The sequence below is a fragment of the Falco biarmicus genome, chromosome 13 (genome assembly GCF_023638135.1).
Source record: "Falco biarmicus isolate bFalBia1 chromosome 13, bFalBia1.pri, whole genome shotgun sequence".
Taxonomy (NCBI): domain Eukaryota; kingdom Metazoa; phylum Chordata; class Aves; order Falconiformes; family Falconidae; genus Falco; species Falco biarmicus.
In genome coordinates, this window is record NC_079300.1 from 7,551,807 (window position 1) to 7,578,913 (window position 27,107).

General features: G+C 37.9%; 1 protein-coding gene across 8 annotated transcripts in view; it reads left to right on the forward strand.

Annotated features, from left to right (window-relative positions):
* The window catches only part of NAALADL2 (N-acetylated alpha-linked acidic dipeptidase like 2), a 507,046-nt gene that overhangs the window by 129,739 nt on the left and 350,200 nt on the right, over positions 1–27,107 (forward strand). For 2 of the 8 annotated variants that reach the window (XM_056358613.1, XM_056358615.1), the window contains one exon: positions 8,413–8,468. The exons of the other annotated variants lie outside the window; for them this stretch is intronic. The gene's annotated coding sequence lies outside the window, so the exon portion shown is untranslated. The remainder of the gene's footprint in view (positions 1–8,412; positions 8,469–27,107) is intronic. 8 annotated transcript variants of the gene reach the window in all.

The window sequence follows — 27,107 nt, forward strand, 5'->3', positions numbered from 1 at the left end:
AAGAGAGTGTTCAAATGAAATGGAAAAAAACCTGTCTTCTGTACAAAAGGAAGCTTTGTTAAGATGTGAGGTTAGAATGTGCTGAGCTATTGAAATCCAAGAGGAAGAGTAAAACTCTTACCATGAAAGATGGGAACTGAAAGGTTGGAAGAGAAAGATGAACAAAACAAGTAATGTGATAATCTGCTTAAAAACCAGTTCTGCTACGGTCATGGTGTGTAATGAAGGCTGGTGGCACCAGCCGCTTCCCCTGCGCTGATGGGAACCTGACAGCGGGGAGTAAGTTTCTGCCTTCCTGAGGATGTTTCTCGTTTCAAGACAGACTTTTCAAATACCCAGCTGGCTGTCCATCTGAGATATTGCAGGCTCTGTACTAATACTAGTGTTGTAAAACAGGTTTAAATGCAAGTCTTGATGTAATTATTCATGTTTACCTCCTTCCTACCACATGTGGAAGATTCAGGATGAGTTTCTGAGTGAAAGAGGGATTAGTTACTTCAGTGCCCTGTGTACAGCAGTTAAGTGAACACTTTTCCTTTTTTCTTATGCTTTAAAGCTCTATGTCAGTCGAACTATCCCTAAGCACTCTCCAGAGGTGATCTGGAAGCGACGGGTTCCTTGTATGTTACTTCAGTGTTGTGTTATAATTTGTGTTATGACATTTCCAACTCCTTTTATAATGCAGATATCTGTTCACTACATAAAAGAATTCTTGAGGGTTTTGGTTTAATATTTTTTTAAAATAATTGAAAATAAAAATTTATCTACATGATTTGATTTTTAGTTGACTAATGGAAGTGCTAAGTATTTTAAGATGTCAAATATCTTGGGAAAATAATCTAGGCTCCTGAATTTACATTATCCTAAATACAGTCTTTCTCAAATGTGGAAGCTGAGACTTTGCTTATAAATGCAGTTTGTTTTGTTTATTCTGATAACACTGCATTTTGTATTTTTAAGGGCAAACTCTATGCTCAAGTGTTGGCCTGGGTGTCTTAAGAGTCAGGAAACAGCACGTTCTGACGTTCTGGCTTTGCTGAAGGTGTCTCTTTGCATCCTTGAGGAACATCTCAAGGGTCTGTAAACAAGTCTTTCTTACCACTGTGCTCTTCAGCTGAAGATTAGAGAATACGGGTTACGTATCTGTGAATCATGTCCCAAACCTGCATGCTTTTGCAAGCATAGGAGTTAGTGCATCTGTGACTTGAAATCCATCATACTTGGAGGCTTTGTGGTGGGTGGGTATTGTGCATATACACATGCAATATGGTGATCTTGTTTTGCCTACAGCCATTTTTCATAAATCAAGTGTGCAAAACACATTGTCTGCCCCCTTGGATATATAATTTTATTTTGTTAATTTTTGCCCCTCCTACAGAGCATGACAGAGACAAATGAGTAGTGAGGGAAAGTTGTACAATACCTTTTGCGTGTTCAGTGGTTACACACAAAAGGGCAGTGGTTACAGTTCAGGATTGTTTACACACTAAGCTTAGTACTGAATTCAGCTTTAAGAAAAAATAAATAATAAATATTAGAGATAAGGATTCTTGCCTTTTCAGTATGTGGTTGTACTCCTAACCTGGGAAGTTGGTGAAACATTCACAGGCAATAATTGTATTATTTCTCCAGTCATTTACCTTAGTCAAGGAACCTTTCCTGAACAGAGTCTGTGAAGGTGGAAGAGGTGGGTTTTCTTCTTTAGATCTGCCCAAAAGCAAGAGAGGAATAAAACTGATTTTAAAACCAAAAGGAGTCTAAGTATCAAGATGAATGTAGCCTTAGGGTATTGTGTTCTCTGGTTTCTTTTATATATGTAATGAGGAGAGTCCATTGTAGCTTTATTTCTCTCTACTGCTTAGTCTTTAATGCAGACTAAAAGAAAATGTTTTACCGAGTTTAATGTCTGTGTCCTAGTTCTGCAGTGTGTATGGTTACTGCTGTGCTCCCTCTAAATGAGGATAAGGTCCAATAAAACCTGGCTTTTGTCTGTTTGTAAAGTCATCTGCTGGGTTTAAGAAACTTGGATTGTTCCCTTTCTGTGTTGGTTTGTTTTGGGTTTTTTTGGTGTCAGCTGCAGCTGTTTGAACTGGATTGAAACTTTTACTGCAATTACAGCAAAAGTAAATGATGCAGGAAAGAAAAATCACCTTCATATTTCCAAAGTGATATTTTTTTTTTTTAAATAAAATAGCTTTTTTTGTTGTCTCAGAAACAGATGTCTGTTTAAACCCAATCATGAACTCATGCTCAGATTTAATTTATTGTTTAATTTTGTACTGGTCTTGTGTAAATAAACTGCCTCAGAGGCAAGTGAAATAGGATTTTTCTATATACTGAAGACTTGGAACGGAGCTGCTTTCAGCAGAGTTAAGCATCCCAGGGAAAGAAACAAAATTGTTTGATGAAGCAGGCTTATGTATATAGAAACTTGTCAGGGTTTAAAAGATGCAGTAACTTCAGTTAAGTCTGAGGAATTGAGTTTGGTCCAAATCAAATCTCAGTCTTCCAAACTCAAACTTCTAAAAAGTGATTTTTGTGCTGTTTTTCTTTCTTGGCTGTGGGAATCTGTGGCCTTGGCTGTGTTCAGTTGTTCCATACGGGCTGTGTCTGAGTGCAGACAGGTCTTGAGTGAGGGCAATGAGATACAGCTTGTTTCTTTAATTTATTTTTGACCAGATGTGAAATAAGCCCACTGAAATTTCATGGTTTTCATCTTGGTTTTCTGTTTGGAAATTCTTACCTGATAAGCATACACAAATGTTTGAGATTTTGAACCAAACCTAAGCTTTAAAACTTTTTCTGAATTCTAGTCATATTAACGATTATAGGCATTATAAGCAGAATTATACACACGTTTTTACTAGAACTACTTCTCTACTTTGTCCTACCTGTCATAGTTGATTTGAATTCTTCTTAAAAATCGCAGGAAAATTGCCTGCATTTCATTTAATTCACTTGATCTTGTGTATATTTCTTACTCAGAATTGGAAGAGGGAGCAACCCACTGCATCTAGTGACTCATGTCTGACTTTTCAGGAAAACAAAAAAATAAATATGTTGAAATAGGCAAATTGCAGTTTCTCATATGGGGGGGGGGGGAGGGGGAGGAGGATATCATCCTGTTAGCATGCTTCTGCTTGACATACTGTTTTAACCAAACATTTTTTTCTTGTTTAATTTTTTCTATGGTATTTATGGGCTAAAAAGTCCTATATTGTCTATATTTTTCATTTTGTGTTAGTTGGTTTTATTTTGGTGTTTTTTTGGGGAAGTCTTTGAATATGCACATCTGTTGTAAAGAGGGGAAACTGATAGAGGCATGATTGCTTACTGTTATAGGAGAAAATTAAAATCCTATATTCCATGGAATAGAATAGGAACAGAATGCTGAGACAGTATATTTGAAATAGCAGCATTTTAAATGTTACTGGATTGTTCGGTTATCATTTGTAAACCCTGTAACAGTGAGGCATTTCAGCCATTTTACATTACTAGTGTATAAATGTTTAAATTATACCAAGTATAAAGATAAACATTTCTATTATGCTTCAAAATTTGAAGATCATCAGTAATTTCCTATTCTTCATAAAGTTCAATTTCATGCAAGAGTAACTGATGTTTTCAGATGCAGTCAGTGATGCTGTGGCTTCTGCAGAGCTTTTAGTTGGTATGAGAGAAAAAATCAAAGAAAAATAATTTTGACTAGCATATGGGTGATTTAGTAAGGCCGTTGCGACAGTGTATCCCATATTGTGTTATTAAACCCAAGCTTTATCATATTGGTAATTTTATGTATCATCATAATTGTATAATTATTGTATTTTATATACCAAAGTTTGTTCCCATTAGCTTTTAGTCTTAGATCATTAAAGGCAGATTTTGAATTCCATGTGAATTAGAATACATTTTTTTCTTAATCAGGTCAGTCTTTGCAAAAAGCTCCTGCTAGTTTAGACGTCACCCATTATAAAAGTTTTTCTTTCTCAAATCAAAACTCAATATTTCTAAGAAATTTGTTGTCTTTTTGTAATTAACTGCAACTAGGACATAGTGAAAAAGCGTTTCTAACTGTTTTAATAGTCCTATTTGAAATTACTTTCTACTTTCCCGTAATGAATCAAACTTCTAATGGTTCTTCCTGCTTGCTAATTTGCATTGTTGTCTGGTTGCCGTGCATTTAATCAGCAAGAGTAAACTGTTAACATATCACCAGGAATCTGTCAGGAGTATCTATGTAGCACCCTGACTGTTGACAGGGTATGGAAATTCACTGGAAATGATGGGCTCAGTCCACTGGGGATTTTGTCTCTTGTCACAAACACAATGACTGGTATCTCAGAATCTTCAAGTAGAAGATGCAGTAACCCAGCTCTGGTACCAGGGCATTGTGCTTATCTAGCACACCACCTGCTTTCTCTCTGGATTAGTATGCTCTCCTTATTTTGCTGTCTACCAGTAAGCAGCAGAAATATGTTTATTTTGGTAGTAAGCATTTACAGAAATGTCTGTTCCTGTATTGTTGTTGGTTTACATTTACTGTAATAACAGAAGGCGATGAGTTGCGTTGAATTACTTTGCATGGTTAACTGCAAAATGGAAGTTTTCAGGTAGTTCTGAAAAAACCCACCAAGCAGCAGTTGAATGCTTATTTCCTTTAGTAAGAACTTGCTACTTACAAAAATTTTACCGTTGTTTGATGTTATGTATTAGGCAAACTATTGATGATGAAATTGTGTACTCCCAACTTCCTTGCAGTGCTTATATTGCCATAGTTGCTTTAACATTAATAACAGTTTGGACGCTAAAAAAAATGAAATATGAGTTAAAACTGGGTTAAAATTTTTCTTCTTGGTAGAAGCCTAGAAACTGTACTGAAATTAGAAGGATTATTCAGTCTTCATTTGATCACATTAATTAAATCCAAATTTTGAAAAATAATTGATCATTGATCATTAATCTTGGAAAAACTAATTAAAAAGTTCTAAAAGAAACAGCAATAAAATGATTTTTCCAAGAGTAAAGATTCCCACCCTCTTTATGCATTTCTGATAAAGGATGGGAGGCTTAATGAATGTGGAAGAAAGAGAGCGAATAAGTCTTACTCATAATTGTTTGCTGCTCGAAATAATGGGAAGCATAATCTCGGTGTGACTGCTTGTCATTTGCTGTCCACTTGGGCTCTTATATCTGCAAGCTGTGCTAAATTATAAGTAGTCTGAAATTTCCAAGTTCTGCAATACTAACTACAAGGAAGAATTTCTCAGACCTGCTAATCCTAGTTTGGGTTAGGTGTTTGCTTTTGTTTTGGTTTTTTTTTTTTTTTTTAATTGCTTTTAACTACTTCTACTCCCAAATTAATTCTTTCAGTTTTTTATTAGAAAATGAAGTACTTTGCAGGGGGAAAGGTTGTCATATTGGAATGATGTGATAAACTCTCTCCCTGTTTGCCTGTACCAGGTCTCTTTGCCTATCACACCACCAATAAGGAAATTTGAGTGGTTTCAGCCATCTGGTCATACCCTCTTTACTAATTCTCAGACAGTGGTAGCATGAGAAGACAAAGAACTCTTCTTGGATGTCCACTGTTGCACATACTCCACAAATAATAAAGCTGTAGCCTGTCATTATTTCTTACAGTTTAATTTTGCTGTTGCAATATCAGGGCATAAAAAATATGAAAGCATATTGCAGTCTTACTGTTCCATCTCTTGAATTTGTTGGTTTATTTGGATTTGGTTTTTTGGTGTGTTTTGGTGTGGGGTGGGTTTTTTTTTTGCCTTTATTAGTGGCAGGTCCTCAACAGTATTTGAAGTTTGAAATGCATTTAATAGATTTACGTGATAGGGATGTTGCTGTGCCCTTTCCTAACTTTTCAGCCAGGTTAGCTGTGTGTTGTGTTAGAGGGAGGGAAGAGAGAGGGGACTTTCTCAAGAAAGAGCCAGAAGCTTCGTAAATGATTATAAAAATGATTATTGTACACTGCTTGCATTAGGACAGTGTTAAATGCGCATTAGGGCTCTGAATTGTTAGCCATTATGAACCTGGCTGCAGTTGGCATACAACTTTTTTCCTGCGTGTTTTGATTTGATGCAGTCATAAAAGTGTAAAATAGAAATGGTAAGATTCTAAGAGCAAAAATAACAACAACAACAAAATATCTGTATTTTATTGTCCTTTGCCAGGGCAAAATATTTTTTTTTCTCTCTTCCTGTTAAGAGACAGAAAGCTAATCCTACCCAAGACACCTTTTTTAAGTGCTCACGGAATAAATTACACCGTAGAGACTCAACCTGCAGTTACAGCTCAACGTTAACGTGATACCGTATATTAAAGTGGTGAAGCTACACTGAATCGCAGCCAAGTGGCATGCATTGGTAGGAAGGGCGCTTATGTGATCTGAAAGGTTTTTTTTCTTAACCTGGGGCCTGAAGTGACATACCTGGACCCTAACTGGGATGTCAGTGATCTGTTGTCACGTTAGTAATCTCCCAGTGCATGAAATGCCCGAAACCGTGCTCCGAGAGGTCTGTGCAGAATCCAGCAGTCCTCCTTCTTCCCCATGGTCACGTGTTTCCAACTGTATTGAAGCCAGGCAAGTTTGTGAAAGTGAAACCCCTTTTTTGATCCTTCTCCAGCTTTTTTTCCTTGAGATGTATTTTCAGTCGGGTTCGAGAATATTACAGCTTCTCTAAGTTTACTGGTGAATTCTGAGCCATTGCAGGTTACTTAAAGAATGCAGTAATCCATTAAGACTCCTAAAACAGTCAGTGCTGACAGAAACATTGCTGATGTAAGGTTACCGCCAGCTACAGCATCTCTATACTGTTCCTATTCTAATGTCTACTTGGCAGTTCAAAGGTCATTATGGGTTGTTCCTCTCTTGAGAAATGCATTGTGTGCTGGGCACTCAACATTACACAGAGAGGTGCTGGTAACAGACTTGATTTGCCAGTTTGCTTGATGCTAGATCATGTTTCTTGCTTTGCAGGCCATTCAGTGTAGAAATTTACCTCAATTTAAATGTTAATGATCCACTTTTTCTCGAAGCAAAGGGAAACATGCACAATCGTTCTGAAAATAAAGATTTATTCTCTTGACAATCCTAGTAATAACTTTATGTCTAAGAATCCCCTTTACATACTTGTTTTTCTCTTTGGCATTACGCTGTCTTAGGTAGGCAAGTTTTTAAATGCATCGTTCAGAGATTAAAACTTCTGACTCAATTTGACAACATACACACTTTTTTTGAAGCCAGTAAAATCAATAAAAATTGTTTGCTTTTCCTGTTGTCAGGGTTTTTTTTGTTTTTTGTTTGGTTTGGTTTTTTTCCCCAGCTCTTTAATGGTTATGGGAGTTTCAAAGTGCTTTACGAATTTTGGGAGTGGAAATGTTAATATATTACCACATGTGCAGTGGAGTTTTATTGTATGCTTTATTTAGAAAAGTTTGTCCACCTGTGTTTATATAATAGCACGTTTCAGAACCCTTACTTAAATTACGTGCTGAGGCTGTTGAAAAGCTACGTAGTAGTATAATAGAAAGCAATCCTTGCCTTGTCGAGCTTCCTAAGTAGGTATTTATTTAGAATAGTACAGAATTGAGTATACATGGTATATAATAAGTAGTTATTTAGGATAAAGCTGAACCAGGTATACATGGTACTAACCGGTGGGTGGAGGAGAAACCTGTAGGTGTAGTTGGACGGGCGTGGGGCCTCTGGGCATCCTGGCTGGCTGCCCAGGGGAGGGGAGCGCAGCCCCCTGTGTGCAGCCCTCCTGCAGCCCCCATGGGCTTGAAGCCAGTGGGAGTGTACTGCTATTGTGAAAACATGACTGGGACCTGTGGATTACTATATTCTGCCACACTGTGAGGACGGGAGGTAAGATTTTTTTACTTCTTTTGAATTGTCATTACCAGGCTCTGCCTAGTGTGTTATAACAAAGTACAGTTGCAAAGCTGGCGCTGGAGGGGAATGCTGATGAGCACCAGTCATGTCTTGGTAGCAGGCTGGACTTGGTCTTTCCATTAAAGGAGATGATTAACTATTCTGTTCTTTAAAACATACACAAACATACTAATTTAATATTTCAAGTGGCTGTCAGTGCCTCCTCCCTCCCTCCCTCCCTCCCTCCCTTCCCAGAAAAAAGGGTGAGGGTCACCTTGCTGTCCAAAGCTCCATTGCAACATCCATCTCCTCAGGTCCCATTCATGTAATGAAGGGGAAGGACATACCCTACGGATCCAGGAATCATGCTGGATAAAATTAGGTGAATGTTTATGTGATATTTATGTGAATGCAAGTCACTAACCCTGTCAGGATGCTCCCGTACCTTTCATGTCTTCCCACGTGCTGTGAAGATGGAGAATCTCTCACGATTTTTACGTTGCAACTTCATGTTTATTTTGCAGGGCAGGTGGCAGTTTTTCTCTCTGAGTTTATCAGTCTGTTGAAGTGGTTTGTAAAGGTCAGTCATTTTAAGTTGCTCTCTAATTCGTCATTAAATGGGCGCATGTCTACCATCTCATATGCAGTAGTGTAAATAAAGTTACTTGTTCTGAATAAAGTGAATGGGCATATTATAGAAAATGCTAATGCATTCTGAACCTAAGAAAATAAGTCTGCTTTCTTTTGAAATGAAAGTACTGTTTCTGTTTATGATAACATCGGGGGCTGCCATTAATTTTTATTTTGTTGTTCAAATATTCTTTATACGCAAAGGTACTAAGCCAGTTATAATTACATCACCACATTTGCTGTTTGGAATATCACTTATTGGCTTTGGATTAGGAGTCTTAATTACTTGATTGCTGTATTTTGGATTTGGGTAAATGTCTCTTCATTTTTGTGGCATTCCAAGTGTAATTAATATCAGCACAAAATACTGAAGTCATTAGCCTTTAGTGTTCAAAATTTTTCTTTTTTTGTCAAGATGGAAGAATGTGTCAATAAGAAAACATTTTCATTTCAAATGAGTGCTCATAAATATGTAGAAATTCCAAAGCAATGAATTGTTTTTATGAATTATAATAGATGGTATGGTGCAGCATTATGCAAAGGAAATGAATGGCATAAATTATAGTGGTATATTAATTCATATCATTTCCCCTGCAGCTCATTCCATATGTGTTAATCGCATCTGTGTGCAACCTAGTCAAGACGTTGTCACACACATTGTGAATCTTTTCCTACAACACTGAAACTCATCCTTGACTAAATTGGAATATGGAAGCATTTTTAATGGTTCTAATCAAAGCTGTAGCACTGTCTTGGAGAGGCTGAGGAGGGGAGGTTTTCGCTATCTGCTAAACAGTGTAAGAGAAAGGCTGTAACAACAAATACTGATGCATTTTAATGCTGTGTTGTCATTACTGTTGTTTCTTACTACCTCTTAACTACACTAAACTTTTCACTATGTTAAAAAAAAAAAAAAGTTAATGTAGAAAGTGACCAAGTAACTGTTTATGTTTCATTCTGTATCTCCTTTGTTGAAAGGGACCTAAGTGAAAGAGTATTTGGCAGAGAGGTATTACTGCTTTATATAGTTATTTATTGTGCATCAGTGGTAGGGATAGAGTGTTGTGTGTTGTCACAGAGTGAATTAATATATAATAATAGAAAGTGTATTACAGAATTTGTAATAGACACCAGTGGACGGGAATTTTCTGTCTTAGATAATCTAAGATCTGCAATCAGAGCAAATTGTGGTGTTCAAGGAGAGAATAGAATTGTCGGTATAGGGAGGCATGTATTCAAGATGGAAAGTTTGCAGTTGTAACTTAAAAGAAAATGTTTATACCATTATTCAAGTGTAGCTGCGGCTTCAGAAATAGTCAGAAGGCTGCAGAAAGACCTATGTGCTGAACTGGGGAGGTGATTATTACTGGTCAGCTTCAAGGACTTTCTTCAACAGTGTAGAAAAAACAGGTTCAAAGCAGAGTCATGCTGAGCTTCCGATAGATAGGTGCTCATAGGGGAGAAAGTGGAAAGGAATGTAAGTAGAAATGAGTCAGTGAGTTAAAGCTAGCAGAGGTGTTTTCAGCCTGGTGGCTGTGGACTCAAAAGAGTTAGAGGACTCTTCTAAGGATCTCTGAGGTAATGAAGAAAACCAAAACTTGTCAGCTGGCCTAAATTCGCTACCCAGGAGTCTGAACTGGCAGGAGAAATTGTCAAGGGTCAATAAACTGGAAACTCCCTAAGTTAGAACCTAAGTACCCAGACCCATCCTCAGTTAGATTTGTTGGAAGATTAATTACTAATAACTGGTTGGATACTAGATTACTTCCCTACCTACGCTTTTAATCAACTGCAATTAAAATTTTGAATTTGGATTGCACTTTTTACTGATGGCTTCCTACAAAGTGACATTGCTTTTAAAAGATGCTGTGCTGCTTTGATAAGAAAGTTAACTTCTTTTTAAACAGAAAGACCAGAAAAAATCTCTGTCCAGTTGCTTTTTAATTCAGCTATATTTAATGGGAAAATTAGCCTTCAAAAGATATCTAAATTTTGCAAAAAGCAGAACCTAAGATTCTCTAGTGCATTCAGATATGCACAAACGAGCACTGTAGAGCAGGTACCTGGGATTCAAACATCATGTCACAGCTATAAAAGGATATCACATGGATGTTGTACAAGACATTTTCAGAACTTATTTCATTGAAGTATTAAATCAAGAGAATATTTAAGATCATTCCTAATTTCCAAGGTAGTTGTTTATTAGAAATTGAGTATAAGCACTGATCTGTGGATTTAAAACAGCAAGTTACTCTGAATTCAGAAGTATTAACAAGTTAATTAACTTTGGGCATCCCTGAAGTTCAGAATAGTTTTTCACAGCTCCAAGAAAATACCAGCCTGTGATTTTCTGTTGATTTAAATAAAACAAAATTATGTCCCCCAAATGTATAAGAAAATTTGAATAAGAAAAATAATCATTTCCCTCTCATGCACCCTGTGCAATGCAATATCACACAGCAACATAGGAACCCTGCAAGAACTGGAAATCATGTGTAGATCTGAGGCCAGTTCATCTTGCAGCAGGTAGTGTGAAGACACCAGGTTACTCAGTGTTTGTTTACATGTCTCCACGTCATTTCATGTGACATGATGGCAACATGCCTTTCAAAACAAATCTATTTCAATTGAATGCAAATTTATGTAGCGCAGGAAGCAGTGGCGCCTAGGAGGAATGCAGGTACATAACCAACTGCAAATATTTTCCAAGTATAATTGATTGTTCTTTCTTAGAGGTGTTCATAGAGGAAGATGTCTTTCACTTTAGAAAAAAAAAAACCACAAAGAAACTTTAAGTATTCTGTTGATTTGCCTTTTAAAAATAGACATATTTTCATACTAAATGCCCATTGAGTAAGGACACTTTGAAGTCAGTGGCCTAAAGGCATTTGTTTGTTCTTGCATCAATTTTCAGATATTTCCTTCATTCCTGACTTCTTTTTTTTTTTAGATGCACGTTCTCTACCCAGATTTGGGCTAGCTCCTTGTATCAAAACCAGTCTTCCTCCTTGTCCTCTTAATTTCCTTTATGCAGATTGTAACCCACAAAAGAATAACAAATATACAGAAGAGTCAAATAAAACAAATCTACAAAGAAAATCTGTTCATAAATGGAAAACTTAAACAGATTTTTAGAAAAGAGACTTATTTTCATTACACTTGTGCCTATCTTTATGTTTCTTGAAATGGCTAGAACGAATATCAAAGGTTACATGCCGTATCAGTAGGCTTGTGGGGTTTGTTTTTAGAAAAGAAAAAGCTCTGCAGCTTGGAGATAAAATGTAATGTAGTAGTTGCTAAGGTAACTGCATGTTTTTGTGAATAGTGGAACAAATTAGGTGAGTAAAACATCTGTAAATTGTTAATACGTAGGTTAGAGCTGCCCTTAAGCCTCAGGAATTAACCTTTTCAGACCTGCTGGCGAAGCCAAGGAATGTGGGGGAGGAAGAGTCCTGCCGTGTGCTGCAGTGAGTGCTGTCGCCTCTCCCGGCGAGGCGGGTGGCTCTTCAGAGGGTCTGCAAGCAGGGAGGAGCCTGGCTTGCATGTGAGCATGGGAACTGGTGCTTTTGGGTCATCTGGAGCGATAGAATGGGTTTGTTTGCGGGCTGCGTTCAATATGCTAAGTCTTATCTTCTTCCTGTAGTGCCAGCTGGCCTGTGGCTCCGGGGGTGGGTCTGCAGGAAGACAAGCTGAGCGGTCCTGATCCAGAGGAGGGTCCTTGTCACATCTGGCTGTGTGAGGACTGCTGCGTGCCCCGAGTCCTGTGTCAGGGACGGCCAGTTCTCATTTTCAAGAGGTAGCTCTTGGGCTCTTGCTTAGAGTGTGCTCCTGAAAAAGAAATACAGACTTGGTCCCTTGGGGAGATGCCTCTAGAGGCTGCGTGTCTCCCACCCCCATACATCCAATGTGCCTCTGAGAACGCACAGTAGCTGAGCGTGTATGCAGTTACCTTTGCTTCATCTCACACCTGGGCAGCTTGAAGTAGATGAAGCCTAGGCATTATTGTCAGCTGCTTACTGGACATAACCTGCTAGCTCTTTGCCAGCTACTGGTGACCAGTAGAACATGTTTTGAAAAGGTCCAAAACATCAATTTTGCAGGATGAAAGCGTGATGTTGTTACATGATTACTTCAAAGAGTGATGGCTTGGGACTCCAGTCAAAATCTGGCCCGTATCTACAGAGAGGTAGCTAGGATTTTATTTGGGAGGAGAAGCTTATTGAATTTCTTCTGGCACATAGAGGCTAAAGACTAAAAGTGAGAGCAGTAAAAATAGCAAATACCTTAATGGTTCCAAATCCTTTAACAATAAAAAAAAAAAAATAGAATAAAAAAAAAAAAATGATTGGCCTCATTGCCATTCAGAGCAGGGATTATTTTCCAGAAGAAAGTCAAAAAGTCCAGGTGTGTCTAGATCTCAATGATTTTATGTGCCCGTATTTCTGAGCATCCATCTCTGGACTTAAAAAAATCTTTGATTTCTACCCTTGACACCTCTGCCTTGATTTCCACAAATTGAACCAAAGGTGTCTTGATAAACAAATAAGCTGCAATCTTTTGAGTTTTGCTGAATACAAAGAACCAGCAGTTCATAAGTAGATACTTAGTACAGGGATGAGGCCCTTTTTCGTCACGGTATCTTGTGGTTAATTATCCAAATGGCAAAATCATCTAAGCTCGGCATGACAGAGCAGGATTAGCAGTTTCTGTGTAAGACAGGAGTAGAGAGGTTACAGGGTCAGGATAATTTGAAAAGTGGAGGCAAAGCTTTGTATGATTAGTTTCCAATGTTAGTCCTTTACAAGAATACAATTAATTATCGTTATGTGGAACGGGAGGTGAGGGGAAACACCTGGGTGTTGAGAACTATGTCTTCTTCATCCTATAAGGCACATTCTTAATCCAGGGCATGAAGCACGCAGCTACCTGCTTGGGAGGACAGAAAAACAGGGGGAGCTCTGCAGGCAGTTCTGTCAAGACCACGTTCGTTGAAGGTCACCCAGACTGATCTGAAGGCGACTGGGGCATGCGAGGCTCCAGCTGACTGGTTTCCTCCCACCGCTAGATATTTTGAGTAAGCTGTAGCTCCTGCACCAAACGCAGCCCCATGGCTCAAGTGAAGCAACATATGCATGAAAATTGCACTCTCAGCTTCCCAGGAGCTTTTGCTATTCCTGACAGCGGGCCAATAGGTACCAGTAGAGCTGCACCTATTATGGGTTATGTTTAGCCCAGCTGGAATGCACAGCGTCTTTATTCAGGAGATCATCATTATGTGATGCAGCAGATGCTTTAGAGTTAGTGGGTCAGATTCGTAGTTAAAAAAGAAATAAGTATGTAGCAACTATTAAATTTTAAGTCCATGACAGTACTTACCGATTAGCTATGAGTAACCTGGTGTAGAATTTGGTTTGTTTTGTTACAGTTTGGAGTTGCAGTTGCAAAGATAAATGCAGCCTTTAACTTTCCAGTTTTGTTTGTTTGTTTGTTTGTTTTTTCCTTAGGAAACTGCTGCAATTGCTCTTACTGAATAATTTAAAGAGCAATTTTCTAAGCATGTCAAAATTTTGACTGTTATGTCTTGTATTTAATAGTGTAAACTGACCTTCAATAATAAGACTTTATGCTGTAGGACAATATTTGTTGAATCTGCCTAATAAATTCAGAATTAGGAATAAATAAAAATAAACTTTAAATTGGGAAATGAGGCATAGACAGAACTGCATGAGGTTTGGGTTCACTGGTCTGTACACAGGATCTAAAATATTCTGCAGAGTGCATCCCCATAGACAGGAAGAAATACATTTTAAAATTAGGCAGGTAGCATTTTATACAAAATTATTTGGTCTTTAAGTATAGACTGTCCAGATAAAAAAAGTCTATTTGTCCCAGCTCAGAAATATCCTCCATTTCATTCCTTCTAGCTCAGTGATTACCAGAATCTCATTTTGGAGACACTTTCAAATCCAACCACCTGTGCTCAATATTGGACCATGGGATTCTTAAAGATTTTATGAAAGCGACAATTGCATTGGTCTGACGTTGCTTGCATCCATTCCCATGGTGTTTTCCACTTCACCTAACTAACTTTTTGTGTCTCTTCAAGACAGTTGCAATCAGAATTGCTTTTTACAGTGAGATTTGAGACCATATGAGGAGGAGTAAGTTATTAGTGTGGGGCCTCATGCAGCCCCATCAATTTTTGTCCTCGCTTTCCCAGAAGTGAGAAGAGGAGATGCTAAGAGCTCTCCCACAGAGGGCAGGACTTTGGGCACTGGATTAAAAATAGAGGCAGATAAAGAAACAAAACCCAGTTTTCTTCAGCTCTCATGTTTTGTTATTTTAGGTGGTAAATGCTTATTATATACACTTGAAAACTGCATATCCCACACCTCTGTGATGTGTAGTGTACACTTCCAAATAGCATTATCAGAGTGGGAAGATAACCATTGTCATAAAATATGGATCTTTATAAATATAGTATTGTTTGCGCTCTCTTTTAAAACATATCTATCTGGAGAATTTACTTTCCTGACATCCCTCTTCTCCCACTGAGAGCACTGATTTCTCCTCTGTAGGCCTCCTTTACCAGCAATGGGGTTTTTTTTCCTTTTCTGCCTCTACTTTGCTTACCCTAGTTGTTTTGCTGTTAAGAATTCCTCAATTTCCTTCTGGTGATCTCTTAATTAAAAGCCATGAGCCTTTAATTATTCTACAATTCATGCAAGGTCTCTTGAGAGGATAAATGCTGTCAGTTCATGGCAGATGTTGACACCTGCATAATTTTTACCACCTTTTGGATGAATGGTGATTATTTCTCAGAAGAACAATCTCAAAGCTTTATTGGAAAACTGTTCTTCTTATTGGACTCTAGCAGGAAGATCCAGACTGTTAATAGCTGTCAATCTGAAATGCATTTGGAGCCTATCCAGAAAACACACTTTTTGCATCTTAAACAGAATGTATGATTTTACATATTGGAAAAAAACCCTCTCTGGGGACAGCAAACTTTATTCAGAAGAGTTGGACCTGACAGGTAAAACTAAAGTAAGAATTTCCTTTTTTGTAGTAAAGTCTGTTTGTGATCTGTCAGTTGGAGAAGTGGAGTTGACCAAACCTTGAAGTTTAGATATAATAGCTAAAAACAATATTCTGGTCTTCATCTTCTTTACTGGTATTTCACTAGTTTACTGGATCAAAGGAAAGACAGGTGGAGCAAACCCACTGCTGCTGAAAGTGTGGCAGAAGAATCTTACACTGTGGGGATAAATACAAAATACGAGGGTTTGGGATGGATAGAAAGGTGTTTCTGTGCCTGATGACAAGGGGCTGTGACAGCAAGGCAAAGAGAGCCGGAGGTATGTGTCCCTCCACCTTGTGTGCAGTTCCTTAACTAGCAAGAAAGTGTTGACTCCCATGTAGAAGGTCATAACTCCTGGACTACCTTGATGTTCTTTGGATCAGGGAGGTTTTTTGCTTGTAGACAGTAAAAAAGAAAAGCAAAAAAAAAAAAAAAAAATCACCCCAGTAACCAGAGACAAGGTAGTCATAGTGGCAGGTGGGAAAGATACCCATTATAAGGTAATTCAGACAAGTAGTTGTGGATTTAAACCACAATGAGAGTCGTGGGTGGTTTTGATAAACAGGAAAAATAAATTCAAGAAACACTTTGTGTCCAGTAAATGGACAAATTCTGGAGGAAAAAAAACACATTACCTTTGTTTGTGAAACTCATAACAATTATTATGTTTTTAAGAGGTTTTGCTGCAGTAATAAATGTGCAGTGGAATGTATATGTTTGTCCAGGGCATTCATCTGGTTGAATTTTTCAAATGTCATTTAAATGTGCTTCTACTGTGTATTACTTTGTTACAATGTGAAAGTGAAGTTTTCATTCTATACAAATGCATAGAAAAATGGTATGGTATATTATGGGGTTGTTATAATTAAGAATGTAATACTGGAGGAAGAAGTGCTTTATAATATGGGAGGTGGGCAGGATTTCAGAGGATGTAACAGCAACTGTGTCATTTCATACTTCAGTAGATAAGTAATATTTTCTAGCAAGACTACTATTTTACATGGAGCCATAGTGTTTGTGAAGGGTTGAGGCATGGTGAAAGTTGAATTTCTGTTTGAATATACTGTACTGCAAAAGCAATGCTCTTGATGTCTGAATTGGCTGCTAGTTAGTTTTAGATTAAAGTGCATAAACTCCTTTTCTTTTCTCTTCATAAGGAGGTTCACAGGCATTAAAAGCAAGGCCATGTTCTCTTTCTGGATTAATAAGTACAATGCATTCCCTGGAATAATCAGAAAATGGAAATAATTGGTAGTACTGAATTATTTACAGGCTGGTATTCTCAGTCAAATATACTGCTGAGATGTATTTTAAAATAGCCAAATAACTTGTGGTAATAGTAACTGACATAACTGAATTCATTGTCCAGAAGACATAAATGTTCGAAAACAGGGGTTAACTTTCTTGCTTACTGTACTTTAGAAATTTGGAACCAAGCATCTAAGCTGGATTCAGGTTAATGTGTGCTGTGAATGCAAAAGTCGGGTGCTGGAGAATATGCTCTTGTAGACTGTTGTTACTGGGGGCATGTGTTGAAGGTTTGTGTTGCAACTTTTGTGTGGAGTGTAGGGTTGAAATTAGAATCTGTTGACTAAAAGGCCAAAAGCTGAGAACGTAGATCTAATGGTTGTAAACCTAAAGTTTTACAGAGATTTTATTTGCATATAGTCCTAGAATTGTAAAACTGTTCTCATACCTCTGAATCACTAGCTGAAAAGCTAAAAATGTGGAGCACAATAGGGCTGGAAGACCTTTGGGAGGACAGGATGACAGCTTCAAGATGTAACCATGCTGCTACTTGTGTTACTGTTGGTATATTGCTGATATTGAGGAGTACGTACCGAATTCAGAGAGGTTTTGGTTGATAATTGAGGCCCAAGAAATTTGATGGGCAGAGAGTATTAACAGTTAGGACATCTAGCATGTACATTTAATAGACTATCGATATGGTTGTGCAAAGGGAATGGCTTTTTTATAAAAAAAATTACTATAGATGATAAATTAAAGGAGAAAGAAATTAGTATAAAAGGGTCTATCGTTATTTAAAATGCCAAAATACTTTATGAAATGCAGGATGTCCTTCTATTCTAACTGCTGAAAATTCAGAGAAGCCCTTTTGACCTTCTACTGTTTAACAACTGTCAGTGGCTGAGCCATTATATTCATAAGCAGTTTTACAGTATGTCTTACAGTACATCACCGATTTATATTAATACCTTCATACCACAACCTGAAGCACACCTCCTTTCTAATCAAACATTCAGTTACAGGTGGCCTACTGAAAAGATTAATGAAATGCAGACTTTATTAGCCACAGTGGAACATGTAATTTGACTATTGAAGTTGCTGCTATTGCTCACCTAAACCCACACCTTTGACCACAGGAATTGAATGTGTTTGATCTCAGGGAGTGCTTAAAGAGGATAATTGGCTGATGCAGAGGATGAGAGCATCCTGAGTTTGGTGGCACTGTGTGTACCCGGTGAGAGGAGGACTTGCCATTCTTTCCCTCTTTCTGCTGTGTTCCTTTGGACCAGGTTACAGGTGAAGACTTGCGTCGGCAGGGCTGCACGCTCAGAAATTGTCTGTCTTGTGGCGTCCAATTAGATGTTAGTCAGGTCAACCCATGGGCTGCAAAAGAGAATTTCAGTGGCTGAGAGGGAAAGCAAAGTCAGACTGGTTATAAATAAATAAATAAATGTATATTTATATATATATAAAGCACCTATCACCATATCGGTAAACATTCTTTGGAACCACTTTAGACGGCAGACTGGGTTTTCTCCTGCAAAATGTATAGGAATAACTTGAACATAACCTTCTGGTAGGAATAGCAATGAATTGTTTAAATACTGATCCAAGTAAGAAATAGTTGCATCATAGCATACATTTTAATTATTTTTTTTTATTATTCGCTGGACAATACAGATCTCCTTCAAAGATGCTTGTAAGCCTATGTGGCAATTCTTGCTCATTTGTCTTTTGTACTAGATCCCAGTGAAAAGAGACTTAAGAGGTAAACCAGCGTTCAGTCTCCTTCTGACTTGCCTTCAGATTTGTGCATTTTTAAAACAGACTTTTTAATAGAATGGATTTGTGTGGTGAGGCTGTGTCTGTAGGTGCTTGTTTTTGTGTTCAGCATTAGAACAGAGAACATGCAGTTTGTAGAGAAAAAGGAGCCCAACAGCAGGTGGAGCAATGAACTATTTACATCGCTATATTCTGATATTGCTTGTGCTTTTTTTATCTTGTACTTGCTCCGTCTCTTTTCCTCAGGCTGTTCAGATCAATTGTCAAACATCTGCCTGTCAAAAAAAAAGGAAAAAAAGAAAAAAAAAAAAGGTCGCCTTTCTATTTGGAAGATTAATTGAGTTATTTCAGTCATAGGAAAGTTGCCTGCTCTTGTAAAAATAGGAGGAGAAGGAACACAGATACTAACAGCTATTGATTAATAGCGGATGTATATTCAACGGGATGGAAGATAAACTGCTCTTTCCAGGGATTTGATAGATGGGGTGCTGGCTTCCCAGCTTCCTGGGGAGCACTGCAGGCACCTCTGTCAGGCTGCAGAGGGTTGTTACCTAATGAATTTCCATTGATTACATGATAGCAAGCATTGATCAGGTCTTTGTTGACAGTCAAGTCCCTACTGCTGCTGCTGCTTCTGCTGACCTTCCTCCACTACAAAATAACTGTTTCCAAAGGCTGTTTCCCCCCATTTCTTTTCTTTTGTGCTATTCCTTTGTGCTATTAAGGACCGACTTGAAACGATGCACCTACCTAGAAAAGATCAGAACCTAGAAAAATCAGCCCAAAGTGCATGCTCTCTTTATCAATTACTTTGTTTAATGCGTAAAGTGTCCAGCAGAGTGTGTAATCCAGTGTTTTGGTCAATTAGTAAATCAATGTAATCCAAAGCAGATTTATAAACTGCACACAGACAACCTGGGGAACAGGATCTTTAAAGCCGATAGCATCAGCCAGCATGTCTGAAGTTATAATGACAAAAGGACTGGTAAGAGAGTAACTAAATGCTAGATTGCTTTGTAATGCCATTGCGAGTAAAAGGGACTCTGCTTTTACACACGACATGAGGAAGAAGCATTGTTGGCCTACTGTAGTGCTTTTGTGATTTTGTGTGCATTAGCTGTATGTAGATAGATAGCTACTTCTACTAGAAAGAGTAGAGGAAAAATATAAAGCAGCAAAGTAAGAGATCGATAGTAGAACTAATAGGGAACTGCATAAAACAGTAATTCCTAATCCACTTGCAGAGGAATCCTGAAGCATTTCAGCTGCTCTCTGCACATCATAAACCATAGAAGTGGTTCAGGTTTTAGTTCACTTCTGTCATTGGTATTGCGCTTGTTTGTCTTGTAAAATTAATTATTGACATTTTTTGCATGTACTTGAGCTGTGTTGTTCTTTGGATGAAATCTGGATTTATTTTTAAAGATTCCCTGTCACCTTTTATTCCTGCAAGTGGCCAGATAATTCTCTTGAATTTCACACTGGGGCTCAGCCATGGCTGCATTGTAGTACTACTGCAGACTGCCTTGTGTGAAGGCCACATCAGCTGCAGATCATTGAACTATCAAGAACTGTGTAGGACCAACTAGCTGGATGTTGACTTCTCGGTGGGTTGACAGGAATTTTCCTGGTTGTTAGCAACAGAGGTCAAACTAACACACAAGTCTCCTTCTGTCCACAGAAAGTACTGTGCATTTTTGGCTTGGTCTTGTATTGTGCTGAGCACCACCAGTAATATCCAGTGGGCCCACCATTTTATTTTGAAAAAAAAAAAAACCCAAACATATAAAGGGCAAATTTGATCAAGATGGCAAGTAGCTATCTGAAATCCAGCTCTTTACTATTGTGGGTTGTGAGTGGCATTTTCTGTTCATCCCTTTGGGGTTTTTTACTGTCACATGCATGAAAACTGAAGTGGTCGATTCTGGTGCTGGGTCACTGCACCCCAGAAGAGAGACATCAAAAAAGATCATCTGTTCCACCTCAGATTCAGTTTTTGACCACAGTCCCACCAGTATCACTTCTGGCAACTGCGCTTCACCAGGTATTGCTGCAGCAGCTCCGAGCTGGGGGGCTGAGTTGCAGTGCTCCTTAACCAAAGGGAAAAGATTGCATGACTAAGTGAAAGTGAATCTGTTGTATCATAAGTTATGTTTTTTTCTTTCATCACATCAGTCAAATTAAAGTTGCATAAGCATTGGTATTAGTTTCTAAATTTCATTGACTGTACATCTGAAAGAATGCCTGCAAGCAGAGAGAAGTTCATTTAATGAAATATTTAAACATTCTCCTTAACCTCCTGATGCTGCCCCTTAGATGTGTGCGCTGCACACTTGTTCCTAGGAATGGGCTGCATGTTTGCTGCCAGAGAAAAGTTGGTAGAAGTATCCAGAACCATCAAGTTCCTGAAAACTTTCTCTTAGTGAAAGACAAGAATTTCTCCTTAAGTCTGAAAGTGATATATGGACGGATGTACAATAATTCGCTTTAATTTATGACACTTCACAACCTGTATGGGATTTTTTTTCCTGAGCATAATACTGTTTGAAAGGATTTCCTTTGTAACTAGAAGCTGAGGAAGTAACAACGGCTGTCTTGAGTTTTGTCACAGAGATAAATATTAATGAAATACTTCATATAAGCTATGGTAAAGCCTCCTTGAAAATTCAGTCGAATCACTTCCCTCATTAGCTGAGAGCTCATTTGTCATTCATGAAGTAGTTCACTCTTCTGGAGGAGTGTAACTATCTTTTTAAATGAATTTTTTTTGAAAAAGAAATAACTGTTTTGTGTGTTACGTGGTCTCTCACTCATCTTACATGAACAACTCTTTCAATCAATTCCCAAATTCTAAAATTGCTTTAAACTATATGTGTTAGTCACCAGCATTCATGATGTTTTAGAAAACAGTTGAGATAGTGTAAAACTTACGGGTACTTCTCAGGCATGTACAGAGGAGTATCATTATTCCTGTGAGAAGATAATTTGTTTAATCACCTTGTGTTTTGAGGCTCAACTGTCTTTGAATGCACCTGAGAGCTTTCCTGTCATAGCATCCTCCCAGCCGGTGACTCCAGCCCCTACCAGATCTACTGTCAGTCACTGAGGTTCTCCGCACTGTTTTTCCTCCTCAGCGGAGCCATACCTGTACTTTGAAGTTACATCGCGTTAGCTCAAGACGTTGTCTTCTGGTCTCTTACAAAGAAATAATAATGAAAATGCAAAGGTCTTCCTGATTCCAGCTCCTCGGGCTAAACCACCTGCTAGCTGTGATTACCTGAGGCTTTCCAGCACTAGTATTTTCCCATACTGCCAAACTTCAAAGGAAATATATTAAATGTTACTCTGTATTAATGATTAATTGTAGGGTTGTATAATGCAGTTTCTGGCTTTTCTTGTCTTGCTTAGAGATTCATGTAACTTTGCCTGTTAATTCATTTAGAAGTTTTGATTTGAGTTTTTCACAAAATGTCGATGTAACAAAGGCCAGGTAAGTGCTTTTGTCTGGTTTGATCAAAAATCTGTCCAAAATGTGAGGGTTTTCTAAAGGGAGTAATTTTTTTTTATCCTGTGAGATGTCTTGTGTATGTAATAAATAACGTGTAACACTACTTCTGTCTTCGAGAATTTAAGCAGAATGTAGTTGCTCACAGTTCAAGCCCTCCTTCAGTGTGCTGTTAACCCAAATGTGCTTTCTTGGTGGGCTGATTCTGGCTGTATCCTTGACTCTTTACTTCTCTGGTTATGATTTGAGTTTTTCTTCTCCCTTCCATTGTGCGCCCCTTGTCCTTGTGCACACAATCCCTCAAATACCACCTCCCTGTTCACACATGTAATGTTGCTGACAAGTGTGTATTTGGGGCAGAGATGTGTCCCCTGCACTTGGAGAATGTTGTCATTTCAGCTGTCTCCATCCAACAAGGGACTGAACGATGCCTTAGAAGCAATAAAGTATGGTGGTTAGAAATCTCACCCATTCAGCGCCAGTGGAATTTCAGGCAGAATACAACAGTAGTCTCGGTTGTTTTATTCACGCGCGTTAAGAGCAAACTTATTATGCTTAGGAGTGTCAAGGGTTTTCTTTTTCACTTTGGAGCATCTGAAATAACATTAGTGGAAGGAATAAAACTATATGATCTGATTGCTACAAGTAAACATGAAATAAAATAGAAAAAAAGAAGGGTGATGATAATATTATAGAGGGAAAGCAGCAGATAATTGCAGGTTCAGGAAAAAAAACAACTATCAGTGTTATCAAGTAAAACTTCAAAACCTTTGTGGTGTTTTCACATCCTAAGATCTCATTCTAAGATGCTTAAGTAGAGATAAGATCAGCTGTACAGTAACTGCCTGCAGACCTGATTCCAATTTGCTGCGTTTCTCTTTCATTCACTTATCACCAAGAAATTTTCCCAACTTCCAGTCATAGTGAATTCAGGTTTTAGAGGTGATTTTTCTACCATTCAAGAGGCAAGATTGACTGCTGAAATGCAACAGGAACTCTACACTTAGATTATAACCTGCTTTGTCACTGAATGTCATAAATATTGGGACAGATGATAGATGTCCAGTTTTTGTAAATTTAAAGTGGAGTTTTATCTCAAAAATAAAACTGTAAACTGAATAGCAGAGAACTGGAAAGTTTTTAGTGTTGTGGGTTTTTTTTTTCTTTTCTTTCTTCTGGTATTCTTATTTTCATTTTAATTCTTTTAAAATAACTTTCCAACTCAAATTATTAATTCTTACGATCCAAGCCTTTTTGATTTAATAGATACTTTTGTTGTGCAGCATTTTAAGTAATTTGTAAAAATCTTAGTCATATTTTGGAAAGTTTGGCTTTTTAAAAAAGTGATTCCGCATGTCTGGTAGCTGTAAAGTAATGTGGGTGCTGTTTTGTTTTGTTTGTTTTTGGTGTTGTGTGTGCGTTTGTTTTGTTTTTAAATTTATTTTTTTTTTTTAAAAAGCCTCCAGAGGCATAAAGGTAAACTTTTTTCTAACAATGATATATACATGTTTTTCATTTGCCTCTACATTTCAGTATTAACTTTCAGAGCAGGAAGCTAAACCCAAACATTTCTACTTATGTATTCAATCCATTTAAACCAAAAGGCTGCCTCTGTTAGAATTTTTCAGCATTATAGGATTCAGTTCTACCACTGTCCATTATAGCAGCATTTTGCAGCGCACCAGGCTTTTACTATAAATAAGCATTTTCCTAATATTCATGTGAAGTATAGCATTTTGGGATGCTGTGTAGAGCTTTGTGTTTTCCAATATTTATATTCTGCTTCAGTCTCCAATCTTTAGCCATTATGATAGAGGTTATCATCTTTATGCAAATGATGATAATACTTACGTGTATATAGTTTTCTGTAGCAGTCACAACTTCTACAGAATAGCTTCCATGTACCTTACTTCTAGCAGGTTAGTTTTGTTGTGTTTAGAATAAACTGTATTGTATATATTTAAGTAATCTTCTCCGAGGTTGGTCTATGCTTGGCTGTACCCGATGCTTCAGAACTCACATAATTTCTATTAGAGATGGTTTACGGTATTACAGCTTGGCACTGTTGGTTTGGATTTATCCAGTGTTTTAGAGGAGCAGCCTAGAAGCAATACACCACAAGACAGTCCGTAATTAGGTCAGGCTTGCAAATTCTTCCCAACTTGATATATAGTAGTGTTAAAATGTTACAAGAGTGACACAGGGAATCTGAGCTGCCTGAGCAGGGCTTGCTGAGCGTCTTTATTGATGGGAGTTTTGCGTGAGCTTTTTGTATTTAGCCTGTGACTTGACGGGCTTTTGCTTTTCCCTGTGTTTTTTGTCAGTGTGGACACTAACTTTCTTATTTAAGTACATTCGTTAGTCTCTTTGTGACAAATTATATTAAGAATTTCTGCTAAGCCCAGGCGTCTAATGGTGTCTAAAAATAGTTTCAAGACCAACAATGTAATGTCTTTCAGTAACTGTTAAATATGAGTGAACTGACTAGGCTAAAATAAGAATCAGGCCAATTAAACCTCTCTTTGAGGATAGTGGTGCCTGTAATTAGAGAGAGATGCTCAGGATCAAGATGTTTCTCTCACTCCCTGCCACTTCCCACCTCCCCTAAGATGATGGAAAGTGAAGGGAGAGAGTGCCCACCTGCAGAGCTAAATTCTTGAGCATTCTAGTGCTTACGTGGGAAACTTCAGCAGTTTCCCCAGGACGTTAAACCTTATAGTGAGGTTTTTAGAATGGACTTCTGCAAATATTCTTGGGGTTTTTTGAGGGGTGTTGTGTTGTTTTTGTTTTGATTTTATTTCTTTGGGTTTTTTTGTGGGTTTTTTTTAATAAAACAACAAATAACAAACAAACACCAGTGCTTTCTGGGGGAAAACAGTTTCTGTTAGAAAATCTCACTAATCCACTATTTATGGTGTTGGAGAGGGGATGTTAAGTGCCCTGTTCAGTGTTTTGAAGACCTACAATTAGAAATTATGGCCTTAACGATGCATCAGGACTTTATTCTGTCAGCAGTCTGTGGAGCCTTACTTTAAAAATAAGAGTGATTTACCACTTTGGATCAATTTTTATTCCTTATTAACTAGGTGAGAAATTACATTATGAGCTACCTTGTGGGTGTACTGTAATCTTCTACTGCAGCTCAGGGTGTAACACATTAAATCTCAACTCATGAGGCTACTTCTGTAAATGGAGAACCTGGAGAGAGCTGTGCATCAGGGAAGGGGAGGTGCCTGCAAGTAGGGAACCTTTGTGGTTTTGTGAACCTCAGTTTGACAATTGGATAATGACAATTTGAATGACAAAATGAATGATTTGACAATTGAAAATGGATGACTCCTAAAAAATAACTGTTCATACAAGGCATGGCGTGCGGTCTTATATGATGCAGGTTATGGGCACCAACCTTAAGGTGATATTTCTTATTCTTTACTGGGCCTTTTAATCCTGCACTACTTGTATCTTGTATCTAACTGATTTCTATCTTAAGGTTTGTAATTTTTGTAGTAGCATCTTTGCAAACCTTGTCCATTTGGAAGATCTTTTGGTTTTGACAGTTTGGTGTTACTTCCTTTCAGCCTGACATAGTGGTACTGATGTTGCAGTAAGGTGGGTGTTCTGGAACTTGTAAGACTGAATGTGATGTTGAAGGTATGAAATAGTATGAGAAGACATTCTCTTCAAAAATAACTTCATACTTGTGAAGTGATGAAGCTTGCAGAAGCACTGAGCATTTCTCAGTTCTTATTGTTCAGCAGTGGGCACATGGTTCAATTGTATAATGTGAATTTAGCAGTATAATCTTTAGAAAAAAAACCCAACAAACCCCAAAAAACCTTTACGCTGACTTTTCTCAGTGTGAACAAAATCCAAAGTCTGAACTCTCCTTATGTGTTTAAACCTTCTTCCCTTAATGAAAATTTACGGTAAGAGAAGAGAGGTGAGTGCTGGTGATATAAAATATATACCATTAGGCACAAATATGTTTTATGAAGTTGTGTCACATGAGACCTTGGGAAATCTTATACACATGAATGCTTTCACAAATTACGTTTCTCTTGTACGTGCACAGGAGCAAACTACAATTTTTCTAGTCTTCAGGGTATCTGCAAGTGCATCTATTCGTGCGAATTCAGTCTGAGCTAAGAAATATATCAGTAAGGCTCTGGACTTTGCAAGGTCACTTCAGATGGATAGAGTCGTATGAAGTTTCATGTTGAGGCTTGAAAGCAGATGAAATTCAGGTGGTTTTACTCTTCAGTGTGATGTGAATTTCTTGCTAGCTCAGAAAAAGTAAGTGAAAGGACTAGCTGAAGTGTCACAGAAGGCATTAAAATGTTCCTCCGCATTCTGCTGTTACAGAAAGGGAAGGAAGCCATAGTTTTGCAAAGAGGAAAGTAAGCCCAATTACTCTGAGTAAACCTGGCAGTTTCCTTTTTAGCTCTTTCCCCACAGAAAAGGTGTTAGAGTCATGTTCTGTAGAATGGATCAGTCAAAAAGCCACGTTAAATATTTGAGTTACATGAGGCTTAATTACAGCATTGTATATTAGATGTTTTCCAGCATTAGCGCTTATGTTCCCCATGCCCCACTCCCACCACTGGAACTTGGAACCTGCAAAACATAATACCATGTCATTTTCAGTTGTAGGTGTATCTTTTATTATGGATATAGTGTTATTCTTTCACTTAACAAAGAGGTTTTGTTCACTTTTTATCCTCACATTTCATCACACAGAGGGGTGATCACAGTGCAGTGGTGTCTGGGATGCATTTGGTAAGTTTTTCAAGTGTCAAGAGTCTTTTTGATTTTTTTTCAGGTTAGTTGCAAGCACTGGCATTTCAAGCAACGACAACAGAAGCAAAACCACGCAGCTATGAGTAATTTGCCATTTCCCAATAACCTTTCAAATAGAATTGAGTGGGTTTTGCATAGGTTTCACAATTACTTTGAAGAGCATTCAAATGTACCTC